The sequence below is a fragment of the Hippopotamus amphibius genome, chromosome 7 (assembly GCF_030028045.1).
Source record: "Hippopotamus amphibius kiboko isolate mHipAmp2 chromosome 7, mHipAmp2.hap2, whole genome shotgun sequence".
Lineage (NCBI taxonomy): Eukaryota > Metazoa > Chordata > Mammalia > Artiodactyla > Hippopotamidae > Hippopotamus > Hippopotamus amphibius.
The window spans coordinates 20,695,297-20,712,596 of NC_080192.1; the positions used below are offsets into that span (position 1 = coordinate 20,695,297).

General features: G+C 42.8%; 1 protein-coding gene across 1 annotated transcript in view; it reads right to left on the minus strand.

Annotated features, from left to right (window-relative positions):
- Window positions 1-17,300, minus strand: part of ANO4 (anoctamin 4) — a 398,627-nt gene that overhangs the window by 105,047 nt on the left and 276,280 nt on the right. The gene's annotated exons all lie outside the window — the stretch shown is intronic.

A 17,300-nucleotide genomic window follows, 5' to 3' on the forward strand; every position in this document is an offset into this window, starting at 1 on the left:
AACCATAATCCCAAAAGAAACTTGTACCATAATGTTTATTGCAGCACTATTTACAATAGCCAGGACATGGAAGCAACCTAAATGCCCATCAACAAATGAATGGATGAAGAAGATGTGGCATATATATACAATGGAATATTACTCAGCTATAAAAAGGGACGAGATGGAGCTATACGTAATGAGGTGGATAGAACTACAGTCTGTCATACAGAGTGAAGTAAGTCAGAAAGAGAAAGACAAATATTGTATGCTAACTCACATATACGGAATCTAAAAATGGTACTGATGAACTCAGTGACAAGACAAGAACAAGGATGCAGATGCAGAGAATGGACTGGAGAACTCGAGGTTTCGGGGGGCGGGGGGTGAAGGGGAAGCTGAGACGAAGCGAGAGAGTAGCACAGACATATATATACTACCAACTGTAAAATAGATAGCCAGTGGGAAGTTGTTGTATAACAAAGGGAGTTCAACTCAAGGATGGAAGATGCCTTAGAGGACTGGGATGGGGAGGGTAAGGAGGGGACTCGAGGGAGGGTGGTGGGGGAGTCGAGGGAGGGAGGGAATAAGGGGATTTGTGTATAAAAACAGATGATTGAACTTGGTGTACCCCCCAAAAAAAGAAAGAAAAAAAAAATCTGTAAACACAAGTTTGAAAACATAAGTGATTTCCTAATAATCCTTAGAGCAGAAAAATCCAATTTGGATAACCCAGGCCTTAGCTTTCTACCAATTAGGGTGCTACTGTCATTCGGTCAATAGTAAGGTTTCGCCTGAATTACCTAAGTGATTGTCACTGTGTAAATTAATCATTCAGTGACTCATCCATGGCTACTGTCTTAGTTTGGTCTTGGTCATGGGTCTTGTTTTTATTTTCCTTTATTGGAGCTGAGTAGGTGTGAGTGCTGACCGAAGGGACAGATCTGTCTACTTTCCTGCAGTTTATTTTTGTTGCTGTCATCAGCAAAGACCTAGAAATTCTGTCAAGCACCTACAAAATTGGAATTTGCTAAAAATGTATCTTCCTTAATCCCTGCCTTTTTTTTTCTTTTTTGACCATTCCCCCCCCCACCCCACCACCATCTTAGTGGCATCCTCTGATCCTCCTACACTGAAAGTACCCCCTCTATGGCTCTTCCTTCCTCCCCTTGTTTTTAACTCTCCAGAAAAGATCTGATAAACTTATTCATAATGAAAGTATAAAGGAAGAATAACATTAAAATTTTCACTTTTCCCAGGGACATTTTTTATTTTAAATGCGGATGACTTTAGCCAAAGGATTAAAGTTCACACTGTAAAATTCCAGGTATTAGGAAGTGTACTGTTTATTAAGTTATCTTTTAGCTCCCTTCTTTATATTCTCCTCTATGTGCTGGAGCAGGGACTCTGCCAATGACAATTCTACTTTGCATCAGGCTCTCTGCTATGTTCTGCCAGTAGCGGGCATGGCAAGGGGAAAAATGGAGGTAAAGGGACTCTGTCTTTCCTATTTGCTCATTGTTCTTGTCACTGTCACCCCAGCCCTAGAAGTGATTCTTCAACCTCACAGTGGCAACTGGTTTCAGATTTAAAAAAACAAAACAAAACAAACACCCCGAAGCAGACTCACTGCGTTGCCCCATACCCCAGAGGTACCAGCAGGGCAGCATCTCCTCAGAGGTCTAGGGCTCAGCTCCAGGGCTCCTCCTCTGAGCTTCTAAAGGTTCCGATAACACACCCTCTTCCTTCTGTTCCTCTAGTCCTTGGTGCAATAGCTGCTTCAGTTCCTGAAGTTACTATATGTGGCCTCAGTACTCCCTTTGTGACATGCTAGTTCTCTAATATCTACCTAATCAATTCCCAACATTAACCTGTTAAAATAATTGCTGAGTTTCTTTTCCTGAATGGAGTCTGAGTGGTACAGGGAGGTAGAAAAATAAACAGGTTTGGGGAAGAGACGAACGCTTTCTCTTAGAAATCACATGCCACAAGCAGCCATCTATCTATCCTGCTTGTTACTCTGAAAGAAATATCACCATGGTATAAAGATGCTCTACTATGTATAAAATAGATAAGCAACAAGGATATACCGTATAGCACAGGGAATTATAGTCATTAGCTTATAATAACTTTTAATGGAGTGTAATCTGCAAAAATACTGAATGCTGTACACCTGAAATATAATACTATAAATCAACTATACCTCAATTTTTAAAAAAGAAATGAAAAGATGGTCTCCGAATTTGAATTTTGAAATATTCGAATCCAATGTCTGATTTCTGTCCTACAGAGTTTTCTCTCTCTTCTGCCCAAGTCTTTGCTAACTTTCATGGAAACTTCCTTTTTTAAAAATCTAGAAAGCTTCTAAAATAAAACAAAACAGTATAAGCCATCATCCGAGCCCTGAAAGAGCTCAAAGAGTACTGTGCTATATAAATGTGACAGAACAAAAAAAATTAACATGGGTTATTCCTAGGTAGATTGCATTATTATTCCTAATTGGCTGCTTTCCTTTGTGAGGATTATATATCCCTATCCATGATCATGGACCTGGAGCCCCCTTCCCTGGGGAGAAGTATAATTCCCCTCCCTATTACCATGCTTGGCTATGAGGCTTGTGTAGCCGATGGAATGTGAACAGAAGTGACATATGCTGCATCTGAGCAGAAATTTTAAGAGCCACTATGTGGCTCAACCATCACTTTTTCTTCCTGCCATGAGGATGCATGCCTTACATACTAACTGAAGCTAAGTCAGAGAGACAAATACCATATAATATCACTTATATGCAGAATCTAAAATATGACACAAATGAGCCTATCTATGAAACAGAAACAGATTCACAAACAGGGAACAGACTTGTGGTTGCCAATGGTGAGGGGGTTGGGGGGAGGAATGGGCTGGGAGTTTGGGGTTAGTAGATGCAAACTATAATACATATTATTGAATGGATAAACAAGGTACTACTGTATAGCACAAGGAACTATATTCAATATTCTGAGATAAGCCATTGGAAAAGAATATAAAAAAGAATGAATGTGTGTGTGTGTATAACTGAGTCACTTTGCTGCACAGCAGAAATTAACACAACATTATAAATCAAATATATTTCCATTAAAAAAGAGAGAGAGAGAATGCATGCCTTAGACATAGGTTGCTCCTTCAGGCAAGATCTCATAAGAAAGGAGACCTGTGAAACAGAGCTTCAGCTGGCCCACAGCTAATGTGTTATGTGAGCAAGAAATAAGACAGCCACTGAGATTTGAGGGTTGTTTGTTACTGCAGCAGAACGTAGTATAATCCAACTGGCACAGTCTCTAACCCAACAAAGATAATGCTGTAATTTATGGCCTAATTTACCCTTTCCTGAAAAGGATGGATGTTTTTTTCCTGGTGGATAAGCTATGTCAGTCCTCATAAGCAAGTGATGGCAGAGAGTGGTGAGGTTTGTAGGGAGGAGAGGAACAGTAAAGGAAGAGGAAAGAAAAAGTGTGCAGGCTGAGGTGAAGGAGGAATGGGTTTGCCGGGGGAGTAAAAGGGTGACAGCTGAGTACAGGAGGGAGAATGATAAGCGGTTGCGGAGGACCATGGACTTGGCTTCTCTTTGCGTACTTTGAGAATCTCGAGGAAAGACGGGAACTCCCCTCTAATTACTTTTGGCTGCTGCACTGAGCTTTGTGCCACACACAGACATGGATGGAAACAAATAATTGTGTATAATCAGTGCCATAATCAAAGCATTTACAAAGGCTAACGGGCCCAGGAGAGGGCATGAGACATAAGAGGTCTTGTAAAGACAGTGGCATCTGGACCAGCTCCTGGGGGAAGAACAGGCTTTCACTGGACAGTGAGCGGAATGACAGTCCACCTCAGGAAGAGGGAGCATCAGTCCTGGGGTGTTTAGGTAACCCCTGGTCCCATGTTGTAGGATCAGCCAGCCTGTTCAGCCCAGCAGGCTCGGGGGGAGGGGAGAAGCTGGAGAAGCTGCTTTAGGTGCCACGCCAAGCAGTTTGAACTTGATCCCAAAGGACTTAGGGAATCTTTGAAAGCTGTTATGCAAGGAAGCAATGCTGTCACATGGGGCAGTGCATGGAATTCACTGCCAAGGGTGTCTGGCTAAGGAGCTGAGGAAAGGCAGGAATCCAGCCCAGGCTCTGCCGGCCAATCTGTGGGCTGTGGGTTCTTGGAGGAAGGGAATTGTTCGAAAGTGCTGTATGGGCTGGTCACAGGAGCTTGGTCAATGACCTCTGACATGAGCGTGGTGAACGGAGTGGGGAGAGACAGAGGAAGTGAGGAGACATAACTGTTCACACAGGACGTGGTGGCCAATTCAACCAAGACCATGGCAGTGAGGTCAGAAAGGAGGAACTAAGACCAAAAGGATTTGCTAGTGATGCTGGACGGTGAGGAGGGCTGTCAATGTGCAGTGGTGAGAGCATTAATCGGGAGTGGAAAACACAAAACTGATGGTGTGGGTGCTGTGAGGAAAGTGGGAAATGAGAAGAATGCGGTTTACCCCCCGGGATAAGGACATTCTAAGACATGGTCCTGAATCAGTGGTCATCTGAATAAAGCACTATTCACAAAGGCCGCAGGTTGAACGTCTGTCCCCTCCTTAGTGCCACTCTTGGAGGTAAGAAGGGCCCTGCCCAGGCCCGGGACGTCCCAGGGCTCATAAATGGGCCTCCCCCAGCTGACTGCTCCTCATGGGGTGAGCTGTCAGCGAGGCCAAGGGCGTGTGCCCACCGGAGCCCGCCCCCGCTTGCGCCAAGCACACTTCTGGGTCTTTGCGGGCCTCTACTTGGGTGTGTCCTCCTGAACACACCTCTGTTACTACAGCAGCCAAGCAGGGGGTGGGGACGGCACCTGGACAGAGGGATGGGGTGTCCACATATGTGAGTCTGAGGCCCCCTAGGATGGGGCGGAACTGTGGGTGGGAAGCGAAGAGGGCAGGCCATGGGGCAGCGGGGGTGGGTGTCTGTTTCCCACACCCGACAGTGGAACGGACCTCCAAGGATCCTGAGAACTTGGGCTTCAAGGTCTTTATGCAGGTGTATTTGTCAAGATAGGAGGGACCGTGTTGTACTTCATTGTTAACATGATTTATTACTTTTAATTATCGAGACACACAGTCTATGGGCTTCATTTGTACTCTTGCCCCAGGCCTTACAATTGTTACCAGCAGACCTGCCCTCCTCTTGGATTCAAGACTAGTGATTTAAAAGAGATGAATCTATTGTCTTTCACCTCCAAACCCTAATGAAGATAAATGAGGTCCAGGGTGTGAGTGTGCCAGCCGAGGAGAGAAGACTGAGCTTGTGAAATCCGACTGTTCAGGAAAGAGGGTTTCCTGCTTTTGCCAGCTGTGCAACTCAGATAACTGACTTGCCCCCTCTGTTCCATTTCTCCATCTCTAAGTGGAGATCACAATGTTATATATCAGTCTCATGGGTATCCCAATATCTAGTGAGTGCCCAATAAGTGTTAGCTGTGGTATCATGGAAGGAGCGGGGGTTTGACATCAGGCATACTGGGATTCCAACCCCAAAGGCTGCTTGTTACTCTGTAGCCCTGGGTAACTACTTAATTCTCTGAACCTGGGTTCCATCTCTGTGAAGTGGAGATAATAAAATTCTGTTGCAGTGTTGTTGCAAAGGTCAAAGGGCATGATGAATGAAGAACACTTGGCACAGAGCCTGGCACAGGGCACCTCCAAGGCTCAAGGGTCTCCTCCCCCTCTGACCACTATTACCCCACGTGACGGCACGCACAGCGTCATTACATCATACACAACCCACCCACAGATGGGGTCCTGGTCCGCTTCCTTCCCCTTTAAGTTAACCCTTCCTTATTTTACTATACCTAAATGTGGCAAAGCTTCCCTTTTCCTACAGGTGCTCTAAATTGCCTTTCACCACTTTGACGAGTCAGCCTCTTTCCCATCAAATTTAACATGCTCAAGTTAAAATTTTAAATAAATATATACATATGTATAAATATACATATGAACACATAGTAACATATATATTGCTCTACTATAGTACAATACTTGCCACATAATAATACATTAAAAGCATTTGTTGAATGAATAAGTTGTTAATTAAAAAAAACTTTATTTACAGATGGATAAATGGCAATAAAAGATTTCTAAGAGATTTATTCAAAGTTGGTCCCACAAATACTAAGAGAACACAGCTAACTAGCCACTGGATCTCCAGACATCCAAAGGTATACTTTTCCCACATGACTAGGTGACCTCTTTGTGCCTTAAACTGAAGTCACTAAATTAGGTGCTACCTAAAAGGAGCCACATCATCTTCAAGAAGCGCACATCCCAGGTTATGCAGCATGTTTCAGGTTCATCTCAGTTTAAAACTTTCCAGGAAAGAGATCTGTTTCCCCTGACCCTACGGATCAATACCAACAACCCACATATCAAGGATCCTAATGCAGAATAAGTGTCTATAACACAACAAGTGTTCTGAGACGGCTCTAAGTCATGGGGGCACTAAAAGAACATTAATCCTACCGAAATCAATCTCACTCTCTTTGCCTAAAGGACTCTCTCAAGATTTCAGATCGATGAAAACAACACAAAAACTCCAAACACTGAAAAGAAAATACAGTAAAAGGTACATGCTAGAAAAATCAGTATCTTTTGATAGCTAGGCTGAGAGGGTTTAGAAAACAAATATGCACACGTCACTGATAAATGAATGTGAAATGGTTATGTAGGCTGGCTTAGTTCGGGCTGCTGTAACAAACTACCATAGACTGGGTGGCTTATAAACAACTGAAGTTTATTTCCAGGAGGCTGGAAATATGCAATCAGGGTGCCAGCATGGTCAAGTTGCAGTGAGGGCCCTCTTTCAGGCTGCAGGCTTCTCACTGTATCCCCACCTGGTGGAAAGATGGTGAGCTAGCTCTCTGGTCTCTTCTTAAGGGCACAAATTCCCTTGGGGCATCATGACCTCATCACCTCCCAAAGGCCCCACCCTCCTAATGCATCACCTTGGAGATTAGATGTCAACATGTACATTTTGGGGGACACAAACATTCAGTCTATAACATATCTGGAACACTGAGTAGAATTTAGTTTAAAAGTAATGCTATTTCCAGTTCAGGTCAGATATTTACCATTGCAAAAATCACTGTTTGTATCTCTAACCTTCCCTTTATATACCAACTACAAGTCTAGAGATTCTCCCAAGGATTCTCACTGTACTCCTGGTTCATAGTAGTAGTAATACTAACTATTAATACTATTAGTATTAATAATAAAAAACAATAATAGCTCTCAATCACTGAGTGCTTCCCATGAGCCAGGTACCAGACTAAGTATTTAATATATGTCATTTCATTTAATGTCTCCAAATCCTACTGCCATAATCTTCCATCCCTTCCTTTTTTCCTTCTTTTTCCCTACAAAACTTACCTGTTCTAGGTCCTTGGAGCTTTGCAGATTGGCACATTTACATAGCTGAGCTTGGCAAAATAACAGTGCCCTAAGGCGTCCACATCCTAATCCCTAGAACCTGTGATCATGTTAAACTATGTGGCAAAGGGGAATTAAAGTCGCAGATGGAATTAGCGTTGCTAATGTGTTGCCTTTAAAACAGGGAGATTAGCCTGATGGGACCAGTGTAATTACAAGGGTCCTTAAAAATGGAAGAGAAAGGCAGAAGAGTCAGAGAAGGAGATGTAAGGACAGAGGCAAGGTCAGAGCGAAATAAAGTGATGTGAGAAGGACTATTGCTGGCTTTGAAGATGAAAGAAGGGGCCACGAGCCAAGGAATGCACAGTCTCTAGAAGCTGGAAAAGGCAGAGGGAACAGATTCTCCCCCAGAGCCTCTAGAAAAGAATTCAGCCCTTTCCACACCTTGATTTTAGCCCAGTGAGACCCACATTGGACTTCTAACCTATAGAACCATAACACAATTCGTATTGTTTTAAGCCATGGAATTCATGCAATTTTTTACAGCAGCAACAGAGAATACATAATGTTAAGAGGATAAGACTGGAGCCAGAATGTGGGGACTGAGAATCCAAACTCTACAACTTTCCTACTGTGTAACCTTGGGAAAGTTACTTAACTTCTCTGTGCCTCCATTTCCTTCCCTATTAAAATGGGGATAATGGCTAGACCTTGTTTACAGGGCTACACGAATCTGAAACTGTGAAGTACCTGGAGCCTAGCAAGCACCATAGAAATATTAGATGTCATTTTTCCTTCAATAAGCTCCCTGCCGTGGTGTTGAATCGCCTTCTCTGAAATCGAGTTTGACAAGGGTCTTCTGAACCATAATGCTTCAATAAAATGACTGCCCCTAATGCTGAAAACCTTGGGCCCCTCAGCTGGCTAGTGCAGGAGAGTCCTCTGTGGGGTCAAATTTTCAGATGCCCATACAACCACGGGTGGTGAGAAGCCTGTGGGCCCCATTCTGGCAATACCACATAAAGTGACCAAATGGACCATGCACTGGCTTATAAACGTGTACCCATAGGTTTGCTTTTATTGCTTCTCCAGCACGAATATATGTTCAAATGGAATGTGAGGCTACTTGCTTTTTAATAAGTTCTCAACTTTAATTTTGTAGAGTGTAGTTCAAACAATAGAGATGTATAATGAGGTTAGTTTAGGGTAGACTGCAGTCTTCTGCTGAAGACATGCCTAAACTCCTACAGAAGGTTATGGCCACAAGCAGTTAATTCTCCAGGACCACACTGAGGGGCCTGCCAGATACAGCCCCTGGAAAAGCCCTAGCAGGAGTCTGCTCTAGGACGTTGCTGAGGGTACTGTCCACTACTTCATTCAGAGCCCTCCTTCCCTGTGCAAGAACTTTATTTCTTGCAAATGCTAGGAGAATGAAAGGAAAAGCATTACTTCTCTGAGGGACTGGTAAGCAGATTTCTCTCTCTGCTCTGCCCACTAGGCTTAGGGCCCAATTTATGGGCTCATTTATCAACCATCACATAGGCCATTGAGGTCTGCAAATCTGAGCCTTTTTTTCCCCTCAAAACTTGAATGCCAACTCTAAAAGATATTCTCCTTAGCTTGAATATTCACTTATATTTTATCATTTTATTTTCTTTGTCTCTTTACCCCACCACAAATGCTTCAACAATAAACTCCAAAGGTGATCCAATATTTTTATATGTCTAGGCTCATGCTAATGTGATATGGCTGAAAAACTGTGTACTTTGGCCCTGTTCATGTGGTTGCGGCACTGTGGAGAAAACACACTTCTCTCCTGTTCACTAACCTGCCATTGACTGGAGTGACCTTGAGCCAGCCATTCAGTCTCTCTGACTTTCATCATACTGCCTGTACCCTTAGATCTGCAATGTGTTATAATTATAATGCATTATAATTCTGGAATACAGGATTGCTTATTTACGGTGGGCATCTGTCACTCTTATCTTGCAATGGTTGCCACACTACTTGAAGACCACCATGTGGCTGACCACTCCTGTCCACACCTCACTGCCATGGTTTGCTGGCCTATTCGGTTGCCAAGAAGGTTCAAGTGATTATGTAATCAAAGGCGGATTACAGAGAAACTTCCACCCACCACCCCCTTCAGCAACTTTCTCCTGTCCTTACCACCCTTGCTGGCCAGCACCCAGATTTCCAAGGTTAGTGCTTTCTTGGGCACCAAGAAATGTGCCATTCTGTGATTCCCTAGACTTTTACATGATGCCCTAGCTCAACATCTCAAAGAGGCCAATTTCATGTCAAGTGGTCTTTTTATACTTTCCTTTTCATATATGCACATGCCACATGAATTAAAATGTCTGAGGCATGAATTAAATATCTTGGGGTTAGGCATTAGTCCTCACATCAGAATTTAATGGAGAGGAAAAATGGTCTATCAGCAGAATTGAGACAAAAAATAAATCAGCAAGCCAGGGGTAATTTCAAGCTGAACATGGAGACCACCACTGACTATTTGACTATGTTTTTCAACCCCTTCTCCGGGTGTCCTGGATCTGGGAGATGAACGACATTGACTCCAGAGCCCAGGCTCTGTCCTCCAGTGGTGGCAAGAAGGCCAACTCTGCTGATTCCTCTCCTGTTCTTTTCGGTCCTACGATCATTCCCCAGGTGCAACCAGCTGCCAGGCACACAGTTTCCACTCTCAGTGGCTCAGTCTCGCGGGGGGAGAAAAGCATGTGAGGAAATTCCATTCCAAGTATATGTATAACTGAATCACTGTGCTGTACACATGAAACTAGCATAACAATGTAAATCAACTATACTCCCCCAAAATTTTACGTTAGCACTACTGACCTTCAGAGCTGGATACGTCTTTGTTGCGGGGGCTTGCCTGCCCTCCACCCCTTATATACCAGTAGCACTCCCTACCCTAAGTCGGGACAACCAAAAATGTTTCCAGACATTGCCAAATTCCTCCCCTGATTGAGAAACACCGGTTTATAATTTAGTGTTGGTTACCTCCAGCTAAAATGGAAGCTCCAGCAGGGCAGGAATCTTTGCCTATTTGTTCACTGTTGATTCCCAAGCCCCCAGAACAACAACGAGCGTGGAGCATGTGAATAAATGAGGATTTATTTAAACACACACACACATGACAAATATACATTTCAGATTGTTCCGTTAGGAAGTGATCAATATTTAATTTCACTTCACTTTTTACGGATTTTCACCAAAATAAAATAATGGTAATGATAGAAATTTTAAAATTCATGGAGGAATATTTTTCTCTGTATCTAACACAAACAATTTTCTGAAAGGCAATTCAGAATTGATCTTTCTTAAAAGAATACACTGTGTGTGTATCCATATATATGTATATATATGTATTATAAAAAGTGACATGAGTCTTTTCCACATTTTCTTTTCTCTGTCCCCCAGCAGCAAACCTTTATTATGAGTATTGACCTTAGAAAGTAACTGCCTCAAGGGTGTTACTGCCGATGCCATTTTAAGAATGAAGGGCAGTGCTACTGAAGCAGGCCAGCACTCAAAGGCAAGGAGGAGAAGAGGAATAAATTAATTCTTCAATGGGCTTGTCTGTCACAGCCATCAGATTCGGCCAGAGTTTAATTCATCTCAGAGAGTGGGTGGGCCTTCCTGAAGGGTGTCATGTGATGAAAGACAGTAGAGAGATACTTTTCAAGGAGGGAGAGGGGTGTGATTTTATATCCACCCTACCAACGACCACGAGGGAAAATTTGGCAACATCTAGAGATATTTTTGAATTTCACCGCTAAGGGGGAGGGGCAGGAAATTGCTATTAGCATCCAATGGATAGAAGCCACAGATGCTACTAACCATCCTACAATGCACAAGACAGCTCCTCACAACAGAGTTATTCAGCCCCAAATGTCACAGAGCCGAGGCTAAGAGAACCTATAGTAAAGAATGATGTTTAACAGTGTGGGACCTAGTGCCTCTCTGCCCGAATCTGAATTCCTGCTCCACCACTGTCTAGTTGTTCAGCAAACCTATTTCCCTTTTCCTCCTGGGCACACAGGTAGTTATGTTAGCATCCCTCCAGTTAGGGGTAACTACCCAATGAACTCTGGCCCATGCAATGTGGGTGAAAGTGCTCTACCCCACTTCTAAAACTGGCTCACAAAAACTTCCTACAAAATCACATCTCTCTTTCCCCCTTCAGGAAACCAGATGGAAAGTATCTAGGGGATGGCAGAGTCACTAGGCAGAAGTAGCCTGGGTACCCAAATGACTTATGGAGCAGGGACAATGCACCTCCCTCCCTGTGGCGACCCGCACTGGACCATGATGCGAATGACAGACAAACTTCTGCAGTGTTAAACCACTGATACTTGGGGGTTGTTCAGGCAGGTGGACTAGCCTAGCTACATAACCTACTGCAGATTCCTTAACCTCTTTGTGCCTAAATTTCCTCCTCTGTTAAATGGTGATAATAATACCTCCTCTCCCATCAGGTTGCTGTGAGAATTAAAATTTTTAAGATAGCATCTGGCATCTAATAAGAGTTTTCCCATCTGTAGGACCACCTTCGATGGCACCATCTAAAATGATCAATAGTATTATACGTTGATTTATATAGAGATGTGTAGCCACAGGCTTGCTTTTATTGCTTCCCAAACATGGATATTTGTTTGAACTAACTGGAAACTAGAAAGGTAGGCTATTTGTTTTTAAATTGATTCTCAACTTTTAATTCTTTTGTATAATGCAGTTCAAAGTACAAAAAGTTAGGATTATTCTCTGATATCTTCATTACTTTCATCCTTACTTCATTCATTTAACAGACAAGTATGAAGCATCTACTGTACCCTAGGCATTGTGTTAAGTATTGAAGATATAATTGTGAGCAGAAACAGACATGGCCTATGCCTCCATGGAGTTCAAAGTTTACCTGGAGAGTTAGGCATTAATCATCTAATACCCACATAATTATAAAATCTCACATATGAAAAATGTTACATGGGAAACATACTGCTAAAAGAGTACAGAGCAAAGAGATCTGGTCTTTGGAAGGATGGAAGGAAGCCTTCCCTGGAAGGAGTCTATGGAGCTGACTTTTGAAGGATGAATAAGAATTAACTTGGAGAAGGGGGAATGAATGGGAAGAGAATTCTAGGAGAGGAAACAGCATGTGCAAATGTCCTGAGGCAGAGTACATCCAAAGAACTGAGAGAGGCTATATACGTCTGGATCATGAGAAGTGAGGGGTGGAAGGCAGTGAAGGCAGATAAGGCTGGAGAGGAGCTGGCAGCATGGCCACGCCATTCAAGGCCTTCTAGGTCATTCTCAATAATTTTCATATTCGTTCTAAGGTTTTTAAACTGGTTCAAGTGACACGATTAGACGTGCATTTTTAAAACCTCATTCTGTATGCACTTAAGAGAATGGAATGGAGGTAGGCAAGGGTAGAACCAGAGGACCTGTTATATTCTGTGTTTTAGAAGTGAGATCATGGTGGCAGCGATGGCTGGATTAAAGAGACCCTTAGGAATATAAAGTCATCAGCCTTTGGAGATGTATTAGATGTGGGAAGCAGAGGTGAGGGAGGTATCTAGAATAGCTTCCAGACCTCAGTTTCAGCAACTGGACAAAAATTAGTGCCATTTATTGGACAGGGAACAATGGAGGTGGACCACATTTGAGGAGAAAATGTTGAGTTTGGTTTGAGATGAATATGCAGTGAGCTAACTTCACATCATCTTTATTCTTTGCTCATAATATGATTCTCCTATTATCATTTTTATCTATTCATTTATTTTCTCATTTAACAAATCATTATTAAGTACCAACTATGGGACTCAAAAATGGTGATGTAGACATAGTCTTTCAAGGAGCTTACAGTCTAGGAGAAAGCAATGGAAATGGATGGTACTATTTAGAGCTATGATAGGAAAAAAATCATTGCCAAAACACAGAAGAGTGCACCTCACCCAGAATTGGGGGTGAAGGTTGGAAATTATGGAAGGTTTTCTGGAGGAAATGTCTGTGATGCAACGTGCAAGAAGGGAGCCTAAGGGAAAGGATATTCCAGGCAAGGAAAGAGCATGTGCAGACAGGAGACAAGAGGGCACATAGTAATGCGGTCAAAGCAGTTCAGTGTGGCCAAAGCCCACAGCAGGGAACAGAAGCAGGAGCTAGAGGGCCAACCTAGGATTCTGGGTTTTATCCCAAGAGCAGAGTATTTTTAAGGCTCTTTTCCACTTTGGTCATTATTTATTAAACTTCCAATTGTCTTCTTTTTCTCTTACATTCATGTAAACACACACACACTCGCCCCTAAATTTCTATTATCCTTTTTTATTTCTAGACGGACACAACATCAAACAATCTGCAAAACCAATAAGTCACATGAGACTTTTGACTGTATTAGGAAAACCAAGAGATCATGTTATAATTCCCAGAGCTCATTAGCCAGCTACTTCTGATTACTTTAAACCACTAAAATCACCCTCGAACCATCCTTAGGGAAATCTTTTTCTAATTGTTCCAAACAACTGTTTCCAACTTCACAGCCAGTGTTCTTCAAGTCTTACTTTTATACATTCATTAAAGGGATGCTGTCCATGTGGCATGACAATTTTCAAAGAGAAAGAAATCCCCACTGCCTGTAATATTCAAGACACTCGTTTAATTTTTCATCTCCCAACGGCACAACAGAATGGCCTACACTATTCTCTTGGCCCCACTGAGGTCTGGTTCTTAGGACTGCTTCGTTCCAGCTGTCCCTCTGCTTTTTCCTCCTTAGTTCTCCTGTCTTGAAAGCTCATCTTCCACCAATCACTCTCATTTTTCAAACAATAATGCCAGGATTTCTCACACCCTTCACCCCATCACAGAAAACCACTTGTGGTTTTTCAAATGCCCCATTCTGTTTCATGTCTTTATGCTTTTATCCATATGATATTCTCTCTTTTTAGGATATGCTGCTCCCTTACCTACAGGGACAAGGGTTATCCTTCAAGACCCATCTCAAGTGTTTTCTTCTTGTGACCCACCCTCATCTTTTACCAACCTCCCTCCAAATCTGGAGGATGGAGCACTCCCTCTTTTAAGTCACACCCAACATACTGTAGATAATTATTTAAAATGGTCTACTCTCAGAGGAATGGGTAAAGAAGAATATTAAACAGCCATAAAAAGAACAAAATAATGGCATTTGCAGCAACACAGATGGACCTAGAGATTATCATACTATGCGAAGTCAGACAGAGAAAGACAAATATATGATATCACTCATATGTGGCAGCTAATTTTAAAAATGATATAAATGAACTTATTTACAAAACAGAAATAGACTCACATTTCGAAAAAAAAACTTACAGTTACCAAAAGGGAAACGTGGTGGGGGGAGGGATAAATTAGGAATTTGGGATTAACATACATACATTACTCTATATAAAATAGATAACCAGCAAGGACCTGCTGTATAGCACAGGGAGCTCTACTCAATATTCTGTAATGACCTCTATGGGAAAAGAATCTGAAAAAGAATGGATATATGTATAACTGAACCACTATGCTGTACACCTGAAACTAACACAACATTGTAAATCAACTATACTTCAATAAAATTTAAAATAAAATGGTCTACTCTACCTACTAGGTGAGATCAAGGCTGTGTATTATTTATCTTTATATCCCCTGGACCCAGACAGTGTTTGGCAAGAAGCAGGCATCAAATTAGTGACCACTGAATGAATTAATAATTCAGTGAGGGAATATGCAAACATGCCAAAAAAGCTTCTCTGCAGACGTAGGGAACGGACTTGAGGACACAGAGTGGGAAGGGGAGCCTGGGACGTAGTGAGAGAGTAGCACTGACATATATATACTACCAAACATAAAAAAGATAGCTAATGGGAGCTGCATAGCACAGGGAGATCAGCTTGCTGCTTTGTGACAACCTAGAGGAGTGGGATAGGGAGGGAGGGAGAGAGGCTCAAGAGGGAGGGATACGGAGATATATGTGTACATACAGCCGATTCACTTTGTTGTACAGCAGAAACTAACACAACATTGTGAAGCAATTATACTCCAATAGAGATGTATTAAAATAAAAGCTTCTCAAGCATATGTGAGAGATGGCGAACACCGCCATCCCACATGCTATCATCCCTCATTTATTATATAGTTTAAAATACCTGTAAAGATATGAGTCTCAGTTCTAGTCCCTAGAGATCCTGATGGGTGCCCAGGTGCTGTTGATTTTGAGAACCCTGCCGAGAAACTTTGTTCTAAAGTCAGAACGTTAAGAAACTTAAGCAGCATGGAGATGAGTAGCAGGAAATCCTCCTCTTCCATTTACCTGTGTCCCTTTGAAGTAAAACAAACCCCAGGTGCACAACATATATTTCATTGATTTTTCCACCCATCTATCCATCCACCCATCTGAAATTTTTGAGACCCTCGTACACTGGCACTCTCAAGCAGGTGAGAAGCAAAGTGAAAGCCTGCACGTAAAGCAGCCTCTACTCCAGAAGGATTTAAAAACAAACAGCCACTTGTGTAAGAAACTTCAAGATGAACAACACTGGCACAGTGAGGGTTTAAATTAACAGTGGGAACACATCAGCTTTCATCTGTCTTTTTCTCTTCAGAAAACATTCTAGGTCCTGATCTCTGAGTTAACATGAAATCCCGCTCAGTTCTTATTTCCCATGGAGGATTTAACTAGGATTTTGAGGCTGGGCTCTGAGTTTCATGTCTTCTTCAATAACCCTTTAAACGTTCACAAAATGGGGCTTGTTTGGCATCAATCTAACCTGTGGGGACCCAGAGTGTGACTATTTCAGAGGCTTATAGAGTTGCTTCCCTTGCATTTTACATTATACGTTTTGATGCAGAGCATCTATTCTTTGATTTTTCTTCTCTCCTTTACCCTCTAGAAGTCCATGGGCTTTAACTGATTTTCTGTTGCTGAAATGTGTCCCCGCATGGTACTCTCTGCAACTTGACAACTGCCATTTGGTTTATTTCTTTTCTCAAAGTCGGCAACCTATTTTTTAAAAGATCTGTCACTCCTTTTCTTCCCTTCAGGTAAGTCATCTTTACTGAGGCTGTCGCTATGGCTGGAGCAGGGAGAGCCAGGAATTCCTGAAGCCTGGCTGAGAGTGAGGCCGGGCTGACCTGATTTATCCTCCTTTTAAGAGGCTGTCTTTGCCTGGTTGTTTACGGTCTTTGGCACGGTTTTCTCTCCTACCACTGACCCTGCCATCCGGCCATGATTTCTTGTCAAATCAGAAGCTTCAGCGTCAATTCTTCATCACTTTTGCAATTCCTCAAAGGCTCAGTTACTTAGCTCAACCCCTCCCCCAAGCACACAGGTAAAAAGAGATAAATTACTGGTCAGAGACTGACAGGTGAGCCAGGAAGCTGGCTGCTAGGTTACATGGCTTTTCCTGGGGCGACTCGGTGAGTTGTTAAAGAAAGGCAAGCTGAAAGATGAACTGATTTTTTTTTTTTTTTTAAACTCAACAACCCCTCTTTTCAATAGGGAAGTAGGCCAGCTTCCCTATCTGCTGGCTCAAGACAGATGAGCCTGCAGGGGGCTCCGAGCCCTGGGCTTTGGACAGGAGGAGGCTGGGTCTCTGAATCACCACGGAGAAGGTGGCCCACCCAACACACACGTGAACACGCGTTCCGTTGTGCTCAGCCGCTCAGACGTGGGGGCTGTCTGTTAGCGCAGTCTGCTTACCCTACTATAAAAGGGACATGAACACTCACAGGACTGCCGGGGGGAGAAGGGCACTACGCTGTTCCTTCCACGGGCCAAGGAAGCAAAGGCGCGCAGGAGAGGGCTCTACCACAGCTGCACGTCCTTAGGAAGACAAGGGCTTTCACA